This window comes from Sinohyriopsis cumingii, chromosome 3 (genome assembly GCF_028554795.1).
Source record: "Sinohyriopsis cumingii isolate HCF-2022 chromosome 3, ASM2855479v2, whole genome shotgun sequence".
NCBI lineage: Eukaryota > Metazoa > Mollusca > Bivalvia > Unionida > Unionidae > Sinohyriopsis > Sinohyriopsis cumingii.
This window is the reverse complement of record NC_142963.1, coordinates 3,735,074-3,755,639: the sequence shown is the minus strand read 5'-3', so window position 1 is coordinate 3,755,639 and position 20,566 is coordinate 3,735,074. Positions and strand designations below refer to the sequence as shown.

Sequence of the window (20,566 nt, the reverse complement as noted above, 5' to 3'; positions counted from 1 at the left end):
TATGAATATGACTAGCCATCAAGGAGAAGTAGCATTAACAACATTTTCACAATGGCAATTATGGCAGGCATTCTGAAGGTCAGATGTGCACCATTTTCATTAATAACTAACTAGACATCACAAGAAATCTTTCAGTGAAAACCCAATTAGATTTGATCATTCATTCATAAGAAGTAGTGATAACGAGAGTTTCAAGATAGCCACAGCAGTGTCCATATTGGATGTATGAGAGGCAACATTTTCATTTAAAACTGACTAGATACCACAAAAAGTCTTTCAGTATCAACCATATTGATATGACCATCCACTGAGGTAGTGATAACAAGATGGCCATATTGGATGTGCAAATGGAGCCATTATCACTTAGGATGAACTAGACATGAGTAGTTTTTTGGTGAAAGCCCCATGTTGTGACTTTTGGTTCAGAAGGAGTAACGATAAAAAAATTTTCAAGATGTCTTCTGTGGTGGCCATATTATAGATCAGATCAACACCATTTTCATAAGACTTTTGGTGAAAACCCCACATTGATAAGACCATCTACTCAGGAGGATTTGTGATAAGATTTTTTGAGATGGCCTATGTGGTGGCTAAATTGGATGTCAAATTGGAACCATTTTCAGTTAGGACCAACTAAATTATAAGAGGTCCTCTGGTGAAAACCCCATGTCAAAATGACCTACCTTTCAGAGTGAGTTGAAATAGCAAGATTTTAAAGATGGGTGGTATGGCGGCCATATTGGATATTCAGCTGGCACATTTTCATTTAGGACCAACTAGACATCATAAGAATTCTGATGAATAATCCATTCAGAAGAATTGTTTTTGCTGGTTTTGTGTGTTTTAATGCCAAGTCTTAGCACATGATAGGCTGTATATGGCAGCCAATATATTTTGGTAGAGGAAGGATACCCATGTTGGTTGAGCAGAGACCCAACTGATGCAGGCAGAGGTGCAATATGTGAGTGATCTGACTAGGCAAGCACTTTAAATCACTCAGTTGACTGTGGCTCCCATTTAAAAGGAGTTGCAATAAAATTTTCAAAATGGCCACTGTGGATGTCTTAGCGAAACCATTTTCAAACAGGAACAACTTGACCATAGGATGAATGTGTGTGTAAAGTTTCATAGAAATCCTCCAGGTAGTTTAGGAGTGGTAGCAATTTGTGCTAATCAATGGATGATGGATATCATGCCATCTCCTGGTCTATGACTGGCAGAACAAAAAACTAGAGCGCAAATAAATAATCATGATTTTTATAAATTGGTGTATGGAAAATTACATCAGAGTACTGTATTTCCATTATTCCAGAAGACAATTACTAAATGTTAAATCCATTTCAAATTTAATCTTTATAGGTTTGTATGCAAGAGGCCTTAGTGAGGATGACTATGCTCACATGGCTGACATCATGTCATTAATATCAGAAAGTTGTTCAAACTTTTCTGAATTCTGAAAAGGAGTTTTTAAGAAGTCACTAAAAGATATTTCATTCTGAAGTCACAGTATCCATACTGAATTGCGGACCATTCATCATTAGTATAGGGTTGAAATGTCTCAATTCCAAGACACTTTCTCTTAAATTTGTTCAAATTCCATTGATCAGTTTTCTGGGAAGAAGTCATATAAATGTCTTCTGTATTTTAGTAATGGCAACAACATTTTTTAATATGTGAGATCAGAAAGAAGTATTTTTTTTACAAATCTTAATGTCCTTTATGCCTTGATTTTTTCTGTTAAATTGGCTTACATTTTATTGAGTAGTTTTTAAGAAGTCATTTAAAGTAATTGTGGTGGATCAGCATCATTAAAATAATTCTGAGAGACCTTCATGCCAGGATGTATTCAGTCTAATTTGGTCATATTCTGTCAAGCAGTCATTTTAGGAAAACGTTCAAAGGACAATCAATATTTCTATTTGTAGAGCAATATATACATCTCCAGCAAAATTTACTCCAACCAAACTCTGGAAACTTGCCACAAAATTTAATGAAAAGCTACACTGCCCCAAAACTGCCATCAACATTACATCCTAAGGCTCAGTTGGCTGTTAAGCATGACATCATTCTAGAATAAACTAACCAGCCACAATCAGTGTAATTGATGAACTGTCATTTCAAGTAAAAATGACAGATTTTGCAGTGGACAGTCAAAAACTGTGATGATAAACATGAAAATGGCCTCAGTGACCTACTTAATATACTTTTTCAAACCAGCTCTCATAATTTTGTATAAAACGTGGACCACATGACCAAAATTAAACCACTATACATTCACTGGTTTATCAAATATATTACGATATGGATTGAAAGACAAAAACTATGAAGAAGCTTAGCATTATATTTGTATTCCTTTATAAAACATTATTATTTGACAAAACTGCACAAATACCAAGCAGGTAAACTATAATTTACATAAGCTAAAATTATTTTCCAGTATACATATCAATGGTATTTTGTTTATTCCCTTCTTAATGTCCAACTTCCACTACCCCACATCCACCCCTACAAGAGATATACATACAAGTATTCATTAAGCTTTTGATCATTCTCACTATACCTGGTTCAGTACATATCACAGTTCTGTATATACTGTGGTTCAGTACATATTGCAGCTCTGTTTATACCACGGTTCAGTATATAATGTGCTTCTTGCTATACTGTGAATTTCGTACATAACAAGGACCCTAATTAACATGTCATAATAATGGAGAGCTGTCTTATGAAGTGTTACGAGGTTATGCTCTTATTTGTTAAATTTTACAAAGCTTGTTGTCTTTCCTCTTTTCTGTTACTTATAATAATTTATTTCCCTGGACTACAAAGTAAGACAAATTAAGAAAAAAGAACTTATGGTATTCTGAATTAAATCCAAATTGTAATCCAATAATTAAAACACAAGTCCTATCAATGAAAAGTTCTAAGTGAATCTCAGTTCAAATCCCAATGAAATTCAAGAAGGAAGGCGATGACGTCCGTAATAGTCAGCATTGTACTGACATGTCAACAGTCTCTTGTTGAATCAAAGAAAATATTATTCCAGTTTTGAATTCTGCATAAATTCCAGTAAATGTCCTTGTCCAAGAATTATCAGAGCACTTTTGTATTTCCAGGGAAAACAATTACTTGAATTCAATAATTTGAAGAAAATAAATTTCAGCCCAAACTGGTCACAACATAATACAACTTAACATGTCAGATGTTAAAGCATGACTGATAGAACTTTTATCAGAACATCAGTTATACACCTAATTAAGATGCAAAACAGATTCCTGGATGAGGGTCAAAAGTTTATCCTTCTGGAAAAAATAGAAGTTTGTTTACCAACTGTGCTTAATGACACATAGTCCAGGTATGACCTTGACACAATTTACTGATTCTTACTCTGAGAAAGATAATAACTTTTTTTTTAAAGTTGTTTACCAAAACTGTCACTGATTTTGGAACAAGGTCAGCAACTAGATACAGTATCTATTATTAGCTGTTTCCATCGAAAATAAATTTTAAAAAATTCTAAAAAAATCAATTCTGGACAATGTCAAATCCAGTAAACAATGTTACATTACAATAGCATGTAATAGAATATAAAAAAATTAAAACAAACAAACAATTAAATTAAATATACATAACAGAACAGATTTCCAAGTAAGCCCTAAGGCTGCATCCACTAAACAAATCTGAAAGGCCTTGATGCCAAAATGATCCCTGTTAAATAATGTGCAATTTGTTTTTTGTTTTTTTTCAGCAGTAAATAACAATTGTGAACAGATAGATAATGCATGACAGACAAGAAACCATATAAAAGTTCACTAGTTTTCATGGCCAGGTGAGCTAAATATAATTAAACAACTTTAATCCAAATATATATCACAGAACTGTTCACCTTGGCTCTGTCTGTGAGGCATGAAGAACAAGATATAACTGTCGAAGCTGGACTGTCAGCTCAGAAGACTGATCTGGGTTATACAATGCATCCAGAATCCCATTACACAGTCTTTCAATCTCCTCTGGAGTTGTATTTCTGGAAATAAAGGGAAAATACACTGTATTTAAAATTTTCAAAACAACTTACATGGGTTTCAGTGCATACTCATGTGAAAGAAGCAACCACTCATCAAGTGCACATGTGTTTTTGGATTTTCAATGTAGCTTCAACAATCTGAGTCACATTGCTATTATGTTTGCAATGTGGCAGTTTATAGTGATGTCCAGCACTGGGGCATCATGCCACAGACATTTAGCATGATGTCCCACCCAGTCACATTATCCTGACACCAGGCCAACCAGTTAAACACTAAACTCTTAACGCTGAGCGCCAAGTGAAGCAGCTGCTGGTAAAATTTTAAAAGTCTTGGGCATGACTTGGCGGGGGTTGGAACCCACAACTGCCCACATCTGACGCAGACACTCTAACCACTTAGGCCACTGGAGCAATCCATTCATTAAGTCAAGAAGGCAAGCATTCATAAGTCAAAACGGCAAGCATTCATCACGTCAAATAAGGCAAGCATTCATCACATCAAAAAGGCAAGCATTCATCAAGTCAAAAAGGCAAGCAAGCATTCATCAAATCAAAAAGGCAAGCATTCATTAAGTCAAAAAGACAAGCATTCATCATGTCAAATAAGGCAAGTATTCATCACGTCAAAAAGGAAAGCATTCATCACGTCAAAAAGGCAAGCATTCATTAAGTCAAAAAGACAAGCATTCATCACATCAAACAAGGCAAGCATTCAGCAAGTCAAAAGGCAAGTATTCATCAAGTCAAATAAGGCAAGCATTCATCAAGTCAAAAAGGCAAGCATTCATCAAGTCAAAAAGGCAAGCATTCATAAAGTCTGCATTTGCAGAAATTCTTCATGCACATGCATATTGTTGATAGTTCTTCTTTATCAAATCTTTATCTTGCATTGGCCTGCTGTCAGTCGGGCACCTTGGCCATAGTGCTATTTATCTTGCGCTGGCCTGTTGTCAGTTGGGCACCTTGTCCACAGCGCTATTTATCTTGCATTGGCCTGCTGTCAGTTGGGCACCTTGGCCACAGTGCTATTTATCTTGCATTGGCCTGCTGTGAGTCGAGCACCTTGTCCACAGCACTATTTATTTTGCATTGGCTGCTGTCAGTTGGGCACCTTGGCCACAGTGCTATTTATCTTGCATTGGCCTGCTGTGAGTCGAGCACCTTGTCCACAGCGCTATTTCTCCTACTGGATGATATAATAAACCAATCTGTTTCCTAATAGTTTCTTTTGTGAAGGAGGGACCCAAAACACTGACACCAGTAAGGTTATGACTTGACCATATTAATTATACAAACATGCATATTGGAAATCAAAATATTCACAACAATAATCCAAAAAAGGAGGGTGGGGTTTAAGGCTTCAACACCACCAGTTGGTCTTTTAATTCTATATTCATTTTTATTTTTTTCATTTGAAGTATACTTGTCTTGCAAACCATTCTTCTGAAATCTTAATCTCCTGGCAGCTATTGCTGGTCTGCATATGATGCTGCATTATTCCACAATTATGGAGCTGTTTATTTATCAAAATTCTGTACAACCTACTTAGATCTTTTGAAGCCTTCTTCTTTGTAATACAGATTTTAAAGTTTCAGAATATGCTCAAAACAAGGACTGGAAAAGAATTTCATAAAATCTTACTGTAATCAGGTTTTTCATTACATTCAGAGCTTTTGGTTTTTATCTTACGAATATGCAATGACTTAGTCTTTATAGGTATATGTAACGTAACTCTGTCAGAAAATTCAAGTCACTATACCAGAGACCAGCTTTTGCCATATGCCTAATGTCCCCTCAATGCCAATATCCCACAAATTAACACAAATATTTAATTCTTATGCTTAACTTTAAAAATATCTCCCAAAATGACCTTTTTGCACAAAAAGCAGTATTACAAATTCAGATTTTTCAACCAATGCCCAATTTTTTTTTTCAATGCAATCCTTAAGCTAACATTTGCTTGTGGAGTGGGGGAGCAGATGATCATATTTGCATATGTTGCTGAAATGTTTATCCATCATAAAAATATAAATTGTCACCAGCAGATGCTGTGTCATAAGAATTGTGTTTGCCTTAAGCATCCTCCATTATCATTCTCTATAGTGTTTTGGTAAACTTAATTCCATCCTTATTTCCCTCACTAAATATGAAACAAGTAGATGGCTTTCAAACAAAAGTATCCATTTGTTTGTATAGGTAAGCTGCAAATTATTATATTCTACTGACTTATGCAAACAATTCAGGATATATACTTCAAACTTTGTAATATAGTAGACATGCCAGAGATTCCGTCATATCAGTATATTTACAAAATATATACAATAACTGATGTTTCTCATTTTATTTCTTTTTTTTAAACAAAACAAACTGAAAGCTTTATTTCTACATGCTGAAGATTTTATTGATTAAGCTGTTTTAGATATAAAATGTTTATTTTTCACTGAACCAGGCATTTAGAAGGCTATTACCAAATATACTCTTAAGTAACAAGAAGAAGAAGAAAAGTGATAATGATGATAAAAATTAGATCAACGAAGTATTATGGGTTGTATAATTTAATAGCTTATAAAGAGAAGAGCAGTCTACAAATTGACAGTACAACATTTTTCTTACTTGCACTGTATAAAAATGATTTACCAATACATGTCTGTGAGCAATGCCTCTGATGGCTATAATGTTTCATCCTGTGAAGTGAGGCGAGACGGATGATGATCCCCTTTCAGACTTAAACACTGGATACTTATGTTTGGAAAAGGCTACCCAATTCAAGTAAAACATTTTGATATAAAGGTTTAGACTTTTTCAGAATAAAATATTAACCAAAAAGTTATATACTAAGCAGATTTCTGAAAATTGTGTTAAGTGGAAATATATTATTTTCTGATATTTTTCTGATATTTATGGTAATTAAATAGATAAAAAAATGTTACTGATTTACTTAAATTTTAGATTACTCATATTTCCTATTAAAATACTGCCTTTGAAATGTTTTGTGAAGGTGGTGATAACTTCTTTTATCAATATTATTTATTACTTCTTAATTCTGACCACAAAAAAGTCTGCATTATTGGCTAGGATAAATTGTTTCCCAAGCTCTAAATCTTTCCATTTAACAACAATATTTGCTCTGTTGCTAAAGACAACTATTTCAAGTTGTTAATTGCTCCAAGGAGTTGCTTGTTTTACAGTTAATTTCCTTCATTTTCAATAAGTTTTGTTCTTTCAGTATGTGTTGTCGTGTTTTCATAGTTGTGCTATGTACCAGTTACGCAAATTTAAAACTACATTTTCATTTTTGACAACAATAATGAGCTCTCCCTTGCATCTTGTGTTTGGAAGTTGTGACTTATTTTAATTTTTGTTATCATCAATAGGTGTGAGCATTCTGCATATTGGTGCACTGGTAAAATTTAATAAAATAAACCAGTTTCAGCCGAAAGCAAAATATTCAGAACTTTCAATGATGACAACAATGAAAAAACGTCACATAAATTAAGACAAGAAATTAATTCTGGTAACAATTTATGATATACTTGTGAATAATTTATAAAACTGAAGCATCTCATTCACTTAACAATAAGAGATTTGAATATGGTAAAAACTGGTACTTTGATTCCTGAATACCTCACTAAGTACTAGCCAAAAAAAATCACCATAATTTAAATACTGCAAAAACAATGACATACCATCTGTACTTGCATATAAGTTGAGTCAAATTGCAAACAACAAAGATCCTGATCTGTCATATCATAATGCATCTGCAGATTGGGGTCTATGTTGTCTGTTTTACAGGTCACTCATAACAAACTGCACAGACCCAGATCTGCCAGTGTATCATGTGATGGCATATCTGGATCTGTGCAGTTTGCAGTTGGACTCATCTTATAAATGAGTATATACAGTAGGCTAGTTTTCCCTGATAAGTTGTCTAGTGTAAGGGTGAAATGAGCATAGTATAATTTGAAAAAGTTGTAGAAATTGTGGCATTGAAACAATCCTTTAACAGTACGTAATTACGTTCCATAAGCATGTTCACCATTTCAAAATGGAGACTTTGAATTACATGTTGACAACATTATTCAAGTGTATAATACAGTCAATATGGCACAATATAGTCCTAAATTTGATGACTGCAAAAAGGATAGTGACCAAGTTTTCAGTGCTGCCAAATGAGGAATCACATCAAAGTGCCCTGCTGTAAAAACTCCTATTAAAAATGAGGTTTAGTTACAAGGTGTAGTGTTTGTTTGGGATTGTATACAGAGTTTTGTGTGCAACAGACTTAACTCTGACTCCAAGGTTTTTAAAAAAAATGGTCATTGTTATTATTCCCTATTTAAAAAAAATAATGTATCATCCTGGTCACACCTACTTTTGTCGTACTCATTATTTATGCTATTATTATAAAAGATGTGTACATACTTTTAAAAAGTGTTTGGGGATTTATTTATATATATATATATATATATATATATATATATATATATATATATATATATATATATATATATATATATAAAAGTTATTGGTTATTGGTATGTATATATTAAAGTTATTGGTACACTGGATTATCACAGTAATTTTTTTTCCATTGGTACGTACAGTGGTACTTTTTCATTGTACCAGTACTTCTGAAGTTTCTATCAGTATCAAATATATGGAAATTCTGGACTAATGTTGTTACAACTTTAATGTTATTAACATGTTTTTACTGGTCATGACAAAATAATTAAAATTTTGTTCAAAACATTTGTATATGTCAGAGTATAATTTTAAATATTTCAAATAGAATTATACTTCTTAAACCACATGCTTGACATGTTTCACATATGATAATGTTGAGACCAAATTCATTGTTGCAAGAGATAGTAAAGCTAAATATGAATTTTGAAAACAAATTTATATAGAAAAAAAGGCATTTTTTCAAAGCTATTTAAAAGAGTATTATAATGTGTTAAGTACATGTATTCATCTTAAGACTGCACAACATCCTAAGATTTTCAGGACAGCAGTCATTTTGTTTGAATATTATGTATCTATTAAATATCTTATCATTGTTCAGTAAATGTGTGTTAAATTTACTGGCCCATCTAATAAATATCTTGCTCGAGTGTTATCATGGCACTCAAAGTTTCCCTGCATATTTTATTGATAGTGTAGTTATCTTATTGTAAGCCTCAGTGTTATCATGGCACTCAAAGTTTCACTGCATATTATATCGATAGTGTAGTTATTTTATTGTAGGCTTCAGTGTTAGCATGGCACTCAAAGTTTCCCTGCATACTATATTGCTAGTGTAGTTATTTTATTGTAGGCTTCAGTGTTATCACTTCCTATTTTTATCAACAAGATCTCTGATGTCAGTATAATGTCTTTAACAAGGTGACAGATATAGTCCTAAATGTTCTGGACTGTTCTGGTGGCCTAAGTGGTAAAAGTGTCCATTTCAGATGTGGGTAGTTGTGAGTTTGAACTACAGCTGAGTCATACTAAAGGCTTCAAAAATGATACTAGCAGCTGCCTTACTTGGCCATCGGCATTATGATGTTAATATTAGGATTGGTCAGCCTGGTGTCAGGATAATTTGACTTGGTGGAACATGATTCTATGTCTGCAACATTATGCCCCAGTACTAGACATCATCACAATAAACTGAAATTCTGCAGACATTGTATTAAACTTGTTAAAGATACAGTAAAAATCTAAATTACACACAGACACACAGATATATTGTATAATCATCCCACTTAAGTCAGTTTTTACATTACAACTAATACAACATTGACAGACATACAGCAAATTCATCCACTATAAGGTACTAACCATTTAAGTTTCAGGAATGGGCAAGGGGGTGGGAGCTGTTTTTATCTCAAGGCAATTAATTTTTTTCTTGTTTTTTTTCTTTTAAATAATATAATGGATATAATATGGCACTAGTTCGCTATAAATCAGAGCAAGATATTTTTCCAGCTATGAACAAATGGAATTTTAAGAAGGAAAAAACTGTCAGGCCCCAACCCCAAATCAATAAATTGTTGGTCCCTGACATAATTGTGGTATGCCATCATATGTATCACGGCAAATTCAGAAATACTGCAGAATACAATGGTACAAAACATTTTGTTGTACCCAATATATATTATGTGTTTCTGTGAATGTAATTAATGAAGTGTGTGTATAAAAGACAATTTTTTTAAAATCCAGATACATAAGTTTTAGTTTTGATTACATAAGATATACATGACTTTGTAAAACAAAGAACAACTGCAAACGTACACCCTGATCTGCTGTGATCTACATGTATGACCTAAATCTTTCAGAGTCAATAACTCAATCAGACATGAAAAAATGTACTCAGAAAATGTATTCCAATTATTACCATTTGAAAAAATAATCAGATTTAATTTTCTGCTTTCCTCTTATTTCATTAATTCAGTTAGATTTTGAAAGAATAATGACTATAGTGCCTGCATACAAATTTCTGAAAATTATACAACCTGTGGCTTATAATAAAGTGTACACTATAGATACATCCTTGTAAATATATTACTGGATATTTATTAACTGGAAAAGAAACAAATAAGATTTGGTTTGTTTTTGTGGCGTTTAATGCCATTTTCCAGCACATGATAGGTAATATATGGTAGCCAATATATCTGGTGGAGGAATGGCTGAGTGGTTAGAGTGTCCACCTCAGATGAGGGAAGTTGTGGGTTCGATCCCTAGCCAATTCATACCAAAGACTTACAAAAATGGTCCTAACAGCTGCCTCGCTTGGCACTCAGAATTAAGAGATTAGTGTTAGGACTGGTTGGCCGTGTGTCAGGATAATGTGACTTGGTGGGACATCATGCCACATGTCTGTGGCATAATGCCCCAGTGCTAGACATCACTATAAACTGCCACACTGCAGACATCGTCACAATATGACTGAAAAATTGTTAAGGCTATGTTATAAATCCAAATCACACACACACACAATAGGCAATATATGGTGGCCAGTATATCTGGTGGAGGAATGACCTGGGAAAAACCACTGACCCATGGAAAGTTACTGGCAGACTTTCTCACACTGGTTGAGCAAAGACTCAAGCTAACACAGACAGAGGTGAGATATGTGAGTGATCTTTAAAAGTGAGTACCTTAGATCCTTTGGCTACACAGGGCCACAAAATAATAAATAACTAGATCATGATGCAAGTACAAGAAGCAAAGCATATTGTCTTCACATTAGTCCAGTTGTAAAACCATCTCCAGGTTTCTTTTTCCAGCTTCTTCAGTATTTTAATCCAGAATGGTCCATCTAGTCATTCTGGCCAAATGTAGCCCATGGGTCATTCTCTTGTGGTCCATGTTCATACAAAAAGACAGTTCTATAATTATTGTATAATTACTGTAATATATATAATGTATAGCCCACAAACGTTACATTTTTTTGGTCGGTATCGAAGATGTTTGACCACTGATTTAATCCATAGAGCATTACAGTAATCTATACATATTTCAGATCCCAAAAACATAAAAGAATCATTTTCCTAAAACAAATTCATGATTTTAAATCTATGTTCAATGTTCATCAAAGCAAAGAACATTGCATGCAATGCATCAACACTTTCTTTGCACAGGCAGTGTCCTTAATGGTGTGAAATACTGTTGTCTTTGTTGTATATTCCCTGTGAGATAGAAGATCTTATGTGAACTCAGTTAACAGGATTAATGATAATATAACACCAGAGAAAGTCAGCTTTTTTTAAAAGAATGTGATTTTTATATAAAAAATTGACTATTTTAGTAATTTAATATTTTTTTACCTTTATCTATAATTTTATATGCCTTTGAAAGAATTTTATAATCTTTACATTTTATCTTATAGGAATACAGATTTACATTTATTTGGAAAGTTGTATGGTGCAATGTTTTAGAATTCAGTGTGTAATTAGCATTATGTAGCCAGTATTGTGCTGATATGCCAATTATTCCTATACAAACACATGTAATACAAGTACATTCCATTGCTTCATTTCTGAGAATCACTCAGTCAGTGCATGCAATATATTGCAGCTAGTACACACATCTGAAACTGGTCTATAGTTTATTCTCTATTGAACAATATGGTTTTTCTGGGTCATGTGTACTGACACCACCACCCCTTGCACCTTAAAACACACTTTTGATTCTCAACAAATCCACAACACTGTCTGGGAATATGACAGGTATGTTGCAAACATCATGACTGCATGAAGGATAAAGACTATGTTTTTACCTCAGCTAAATGAGGGATCACTTCCATATACCCAGTGTAAAATCTCCCTTATTATATCCTGTTCAAATTACTGCATGATTAATTTTTATATATGGGAGTTGAACAATATTATTTCACAGCAATAGCAACTGTTTCTTGTTTTCATTATGAAGATGGTCTCATTCAATGTGGTGAATGACTGTCTTTACCAGGATATGCACTATGATTTCAACTTTAAAAAAAAAAAAAAATATATATATATATATATATATATATATATATTTATATTTCATTTGTATTGTTTGTTGGCTGTTTTCAATGATTAAATGGCAAGCATATCTGTATTTTGTAACTGATCTTTGTCTATCTGACCAATGACATTTTTGTTGCAAACAACATAATACACAGCTAATATTCCTCCATGATTAGAGAATAAATATTCAGATCAAGGTCCTCTCCAATGGAGCTATGAAGCCTGGGCAGGGTGGTATGGAGAATCAGCTGTTTGTCCATGCAGCAGATCCCCCCTCTCCACGTAACTGGTGGACCCAAGGGAACAACAAATGACGATCCAGCTTGGCACCAACAGCATCGCAGGAGTTGCTGGAATGACGTCAATGTCAGACCGCCTTAGGGACTCTGTCTCCGGATTTTTTGTTGGAGTTTACTCCCTTTGGTATAGCCACAAGGCAGCAGAGGCTTGGAATAAGATTTTTTCTTCTCCTAGATGAGCTACCAACCAAGGTTTATGAGTCCCATCTACCTGAAGCGACTGGTTTTAAGGCGCCAGTGGCCCACCTTCACCCCTTCTCCTGTTAGTGGAAACATGGTCCGCCAGACTTCGAAGCTAAGCCACTCATGAAGGTCAGGAGCTGGATTTTAGATGACAGAGGCGATCAGAGACGCAAGCCGTATGGGGCATTTTTGGAGGAGTTGGGCACTTGCCCTCCACACCCACCCCAGCAATGTCAACCTTGGACCAGGCTTCGTAGCTCCATTGGGGAGGAAATGCCAGTGTCGTCATATAGAGTCAGCACAACATGGGAAGTAGCAGTTTATCGGTTCTAAGTCAAAGCTCAATTGGCATGGAGCTTGGCACCAGGGGTACTTCTGATAGTGGGAGAGATCACCATGTCTCACTGGACATCTAGCACCTGCCTCAAGCTGGGAAGCCCCCAGTCAGTCAGGTGCTGCCCACTATGGCCTGCCTGCTTCACTGGGTGCGTGGAGCTTAGTGAACCATCTCGACACGTGGGCTACAAACTCTGCACCAGGAAAAACTCAAATAAGAAATAAGAAGACTCCAGCTCTTTGTTTTGCAAGCTGGAACATCAGGACCATGCGTCTTGGATTGACCGCTGACCTACAGCAGATCGACAATGCACGGAAGGCTGCCATCATTGACAGAGAACTCTCCCGACTGAATATCAACATTGCCTGCCTCCAGGAGTCTCAACTGGCTGACAGCGGCACCATCAGAGAAGCCAACTACACCTTCTTTTGGCAAGGGAAGCCTTCAGATGAACCTAAGCAGCACAGTGTAGGCTTTGCTATAAAGAACATGCTAGTAGCCTTCATTGAATGTCCATCATCAGGTACTGAGAGCATCCTTGCCCTCTGGCTGTCAAAAGCCTCAGGCCTAGTCAACATCTTCAGCGCGTATGCCCCAACCCTCTGCATTTTACCTGGTCAGTCTGAGTGGACTCTTCAGACTCCTGCAGAAGATCGGCTGCCCCCATAACTGCTCGCTGTCATCATGTCGTTCCACGAGCACATGCACAGCACAGTGTGCTTCAATGGCGCAACATCGGAGGCCTTCCCAGTCATCAGTGGTGTCAAACAAGGCTGTGTCCTTGCACCGACCCTCTTTGCTGTCTTCTTCTCCATGCTTCTCTTGTACGCCTTCAAAGACTGCAGCAAGGGAGTGTACATCCATACCAGGGCTGACGGCAGGCTGTTCAACATCGCCCATCTCCATGCTAAGACTAAAGTCACAGAGGTCCTCATCCATGAACTTCTCTTTGCCAACAATGCAGCCCTGACATCACACACAGAAGATGGACTGCAGAAGCTGGTATGCCACCTCTCCCACACCTGTAAGGAGTTTGGACTGACCATCAGTTTGAAGAAAACAAACATCATGGCGCAGGACGCAGACTCCCCTCCCTCCGTCACCATCGATGGGTACAACTTGGAAGTTGTTGAGAACGTCACATACCTCGGGTCCACCATCTCCAGCTCACTCTCCATTGATTCTGAAGTGAATGGCAGTATTGCCAAGGCAGCAGCAGTGATGGTCAGACTGAACCAGAGGGTCTGGAACAAACCCAACCTCACTGAGAAGACCAAACCGTGTGTTTACCAGGCTTGCGTGCTCAGCTCATTCCTCTACAGCAGCGAAACATGGACCACCTATGCGAGACACGATATGAAACTCAACAGCTTCCACCTGAGATGCCTGTGGAGCATTCTGCACATCCAGTGGCAGGACAAAGTATGCAACACAGAGGTTCTGGAATGCGCCAACATGAACAGCAGGTTTTCCATTCTCTGTGAGAGGCACCTTCGCCAGCTAGGCCATGTCAAGAGAATGGACCCAGGCCGCATTCACAAGGACCTGTTATACAGAGCATTAGCAGAAGGCATACAACTGACTAGACGACCAAGTCTGTGCTACAAAGATGTTTGCAAGAAGGACATGAAGATGGCCAACATCAATGTCAATGAATGGGAGAGCTGTGCTAACGACCGTTTCACCTGCCACCTAGCTATCAGACAGGGCGTTCAAAAAGCCGAGGAAGACAGGAACATAAAGCAAGCTGAAAAGAGAGCTAGAAAGAAAGAGAAGAAAAAAATTACTCTGGAGCTACATCATCGTCTCACCCAGATGGACAGATGCCAAGATTCAGATCAATGTAAAGGTACAGTCTTGATTCTGACCTAGTAAAGTTACAGAAAAGACATTTTCCATCAAGTTGACAGGGTATTTCCAAAAAAATGGTAATTGCAGCCTAGGTCAAGTGGAGTGATAAATAAAAATGTTTACTTAATGATTATTCATTCTTGCCTTAACATCTGAAACAGAATCAGTCTTATTGTTGTATCCAGTTTGTAATTTGGGTGGATTTATTTATTCAAATTATTATTCACTTGAATTATTTGCCCAATAATATTCTTGGACTAAAAACACTAATTTGGAAATATAATAAATTCAGTCATGGATGTTTTGGATTATGTTACTGTGATACATCAAAAGACTGCTAACACAATTCAGATGATTGGCACATTAGCACATTTGTGACTACAGGCACATCAACGCATTCAATATTGGACTTTATTTGGAACACCACTGGAATTCAATTGGAACTTCAAACATTAGGACTTGTGATAAAACTTTTAAGACTATTTGGGATTTAATTCACAAGACTTTTAAAGTTTCATTTTTGTAATTATTTGCTGAAGTTTACCAAACTTCTTGGTTATTGCTCTTTTCAGAGACTTCATTTAAGACCATAGAGTTGTAACTCTGTACTCAACGAATCTCTTGAGCACGTTGACGTTTTTAATAAGAGGTACTCAATCTATTTACAACGTTATAAAGGTGTATACTATGGTCAGAACTGTGAAATATGGTCCCAAACTCAATTACTTCATTAAAGATATAGAGCAAGTTTTCCCCAGAGGCAAATGAGGTATCACCTTAATTTACCCTAAAGTAGGGTTGCCACCTGAAGAGCCCTAAAATACGGAACACATACAATGCTATTGGGCATTTCTGCACACCTAAGGTTTCCATCACCAATACCATTTGAAAAGAGGCAATTGTCACCAGAATAATAGCAAGTGAGATCCCACTGAATCGAATAATGTCCTCTAATTGGTTAAAAGAAAATGATGCCCTGTATTTATTTATAACTTATTTTCAGTTGGCCAATGAGAAGGTAGCATTCCATTCAGCACGTTGTTCTTGCATATTAAGCAGGCGCGATCAGGGCCATGTTGAGCGGTAGCATGGGAAACTGATTTGGCATTCCTTAAAGGTATGATATTAGGTCAAACTTTTGACAGGGATACACAGTTGAATGCCTGAGCTAAATATTGGTACAAAATTTATTAAGCTATACAAAGAGTAGCTTGAAATATCAGTATTTTTAAATAGGTCGTACAAGCTAGGAGACAAGTACCCTCCCTTGTAGTTATTATATAGAACATGTATGACAGGTAAATTGTAAGCAACGATACAAGCCCCTGTGAGATTTTCTGGGTTACAGGTTCAAGAAGGTTAGGGAGTGGGTCTTCCTGTTGACATTTAGAAATCACATTTTCATATGCATTTCGACTCGAAATGTGGGATATTTTTGTACAGTTTATGAATATCACTTTTCTTAATTAAAGTACGACTGTTCTTTCTTGATACAAAATGGATTTTTGACCCAAAATAACACGTGATCCAATGTTTACAGAAATGACGTATCATTGCGCAGAATTACCCAACGTGCATAATTTGCCAATATGGTGGTATTTGAGTCTTTAAAAAACAACTGACACATTACAAAAATTATTATGGATCAATACACAGGTGCTCAACGAGCTTGATGTTGAGAAAAGCAAAAAACTATAATCTGAAGCCCGTACCTTCAGTTTGGTACAACACAGAAAAGTCAATGATGGCTTGATGAATAGAAACATATATCAGGAGTAAAACAAGCCATAGAGTATGGACGTATACCTTTAAAGACGGAAATAGCAGAAGGAAATCTAGGGTCATGGGTGGAACGAAGGACTTGGAAACTACGTACCTTCTCTCTTATATATTATGATAGAGAGGGTCCTATGTCAGAACGGGTCATGGGGATAATCTAAGGTATTTTTGTCGCTCTGTATTGTTTTTTTCCTTCAGATCATTGTTTTTTTCTTTTCAACATCAAGCTCGCGTCGAGCACCTGTGGATCAATATAGTTAGGTTCCTTAAAATACGTAACACTAACAGGTGGCAACTCTATCCGGAAGTCAAAATTTCTTGTTATATCCAATTCCTAAAGATTGCATGGTTTTAGTTCTAGGTTGGGGGGTGGTCTGAAAAATCTCTCATAGAGAGATCCACAGGTGAATTGTTTACTTTGCTTGCTGAAACAACTTTTCAATCATGGACTGCGCCATCTTCTTTGTTCTTATCCGGGCTTATTCCTGTCTTATGTGGAGAACCGTCATACTCTCAACACTCTCCTGCCCCACAGGTGCTCGACGCGAGCTTGATGTTAAGAAGAAGAAAAAAAGTAATAATCTGAAGGAAAAAAGTCATACATATATGACAAAACTACTTCAGATTACCCCTAATGACCCGTTCTGACATAGGGCCCTGTCTATAATACTACATCTGCCTGAGGTACTTTATGAATTGTATACATCTCCTGTCTTGAAAAGTATTTTCCTCGCAAAATTACCATACAGCTGAGGATTATTTAATCCCCTCCCACCTTACAAATATTAACCCAATTTTATTCCATCAATGCAAACTTTTTTAATTTGGAAAACAAGCACATCAACGATGATTGCCCTATTGTTAGTAGATGGAGCATCTGAAGTACATCAGAAGGTGCATGGTAATTACTCGGATACCCGCTAAATAAAATCAAAATCGGTACATCTGTACTGAATAAAACATGCAAAATATCAAGTGACAAAATTATCGGAATGATACAGATATAACCAGAAGACATTACAATTTTTTATTACATGCCACAAAGTCAAACATTATGCAGTCTAATTACAAAAATTATTTTATAGTATTTTTGCTAAAATTCATAATTAATTTTCATGTAAAATGTCAGAGCTTTGACTACAATTAAAAGAGTAAGTATTATTATTATTATTATTATTATTATTATTATTGACAGAAAGAATCACATAAATGCAAAATAAAGTAATATTTAAAATATTCAGGTGAAAATCTTTTTTGACCAGACGAACACAAATAAAAACTGAAATAATATTGTAAAATAATATCCGATGGTTTTAAAATAATTGTAAAATTAAGAAATTAAATCAGATTTTGAAACAGAGAAATTTTTTCATTTATACGTTTATCAGATATTTACATTTATTCTTAGGAATGATTTGTATTGTACTTGCAATAATAATAATAATATCTACATTACGTTTTTTTTTATAAATGTGAATTAATATTTACATGGTTAAGTCACTTTTGTTCATATATTGTACCCTTTATTATTGTTGTATTCATTAAAGCAGTTATTCTTCTGCCCGAGGTACCTTATGAATCGTGTACATCTCCTGTCTTTGAAGTATTTACCTGGCAAAATTAGATCCAGCTGAGGATTATTTGATCCCCTCCAACCTTCCAAATATTAACCCAACTTTATTCCATCAGTGCAAATTTTAGTTTCCCACCACAATGTAGTCAAAGCACATCAGAGTACGCAAGCATCAAAATAACTCCTTCGTTCAATTTGATATTGTAAATATTATAACCAACATTTTATTTTTTTTAATATTAAGAAGTTTCTAGAAGGCTATTTCCCATTAAGATATAGTATTATTTTTTTGTTTGTTTAGAAAATGCTAATTGTAACCTGAGATCAGAAAGAGGATTAAATAATCTTGTCTCTGGAAAATGTATTCATTCGTGCTTTAAGATCTAGCAGAATCACTTTGTATTCTTGTTGTGTCCATTCATTCTTTTGGGCTGGAAATTATTTCTTCAAATTATTCAAGTGATTTTTCTCACAAAATACAGAGTGCACATACAAAATTATATTCTTGGACATTAACTGGGATTTATAGTGAATTCAAACATGGAATTATATTAGTGTGGTTCAACTAAAGACTGTTGGTACAACAACACAATACAGGCCGCCACAGGCACATCAACACTTCAGCGTTGGAATTAATTTAGAATTCCACTTAAGTTTATTCAGAACTTTTATTAATAGGACTTGTGTGTGTAATTCTATGATTATTTTGGGATTTTAGTTTGCAATACCGTAAGTTGTTATCTTATCGTTTTCACTTTGTATTCCAGAGAAATAAATTATTGTTGAATTTTACAAAGATTGTTGCTTTTCACACTTTTCTTTTACTTATTTTTTGAGCAGATGCTCGTAACACATGAAAACATTATGTGGTCCATTTCGGTAAATAGCCGTTGATAAGAGAGTATTTTGTTTTACTGATGCGAACCCAAATCTCCTGTGTTGAATGTTTTTTCTTCTTGGAGTATCTCTCAGACGTTCCAAGCAATCTATCAAACACCGCCAATTTATTTTGATGCGTAATTTCCTCTTGAGACTAGACTAGTATGCTTGATTGTAAGTTTTTACCAGACGTGGTAACACGTCTACGCATTGTTGATTTGTAAAATCTTTCTCTGTAATCATTATTTCAAGGTTCATTGAAAACGTTAAACGGCACTCGCTTTAGATTTCAATTTGTCAATGTTAACAAAAATTAATGTGTTGTTTTTAAAATACTTTTTTTTAAAAGGGTTGGTTAAAAAATATGGTGCCTTTGTCAGTTTAACACTGTTCGAAGACCACTTTGTTTCAAGAACTATTTTAAAGTTCGTACTGACTCTACTTGTTTTGAAAGCCAAAGGAGCCGCGAGGGCTGAATATTTTTGAAAACGCACCAATCACACAAAACAGATATTTGTAATCTAGACAGCACGAAAACAAGCGAGGAACATTTAATAATCGGCTTGCCACTGGTGATCGGTCTCTTCTGCTTCCGTTTGACTTCTTGGAAATTTGCGTCGAATGAGCTAATGAAACAATTGCTTTTCATCTTGCAGATGTATACTTTTGAGTTTGGTTTTGAACGTAAGAAACGAAGAAAATGATAAGTGTGACGGTGAGTCAAACATAAAGTCCCAAAACTAAAACATAAGAATATCACCAATTCACTCTTATAAGCGATATATATTGCTGCTTTAACGCGCACATAATCATAGAAACCTCGAACTGTATGCACTAAATAGATATCTGCTATTGTTTCCTCCTCAGTGATGGTGCCAACTGGATCTGTTTAAAATTATTTTGACCAAACCTGATGAAGAAACGGGAACACATATCTAAAGGGAATGTTAATCCTCCATCATCGTCTTCTACTTTGGTTGTTGCTGCTTTGGCCAAAATGGTTGAACCCCTAATTGGAATAGTTAATCACTACATCATACGTTGACCTAGACCAGCAAGTCATATTTCTGCCAGGTATTTGCTACAGTCCTGCTTAAGTAATTGGCTATGCAGAGGAATTAAAAAATTGTAGGTACCTTCAAAACCAAA

The 20,566-nt window shown here is 35.5% G+C and overlaps 1 long non-coding RNA gene across 1 annotated transcript; it reads right to left on the bottom strand.

Annotated features, from left to right (window-relative positions):
* Nucleotides 1-3,849: 3,849 nt before the first annotated feature.
* Nucleotides 3,850-17,437, bottom strand: LOC149802365 (uncharacterized). Its single transcript, XR_016419900.1, has 2 exons — nucleotides 17,383-17,437; nucleotides 3,850-4,021 (listed from the first exon to the last, which is right to left on the bottom strand). It is a non-coding gene; the product is annotated as an uncharacterized LOC149802365 (long non-coding RNA).
* Nucleotides 17,438-20,566: the final 3,129 nt, after the last annotated feature.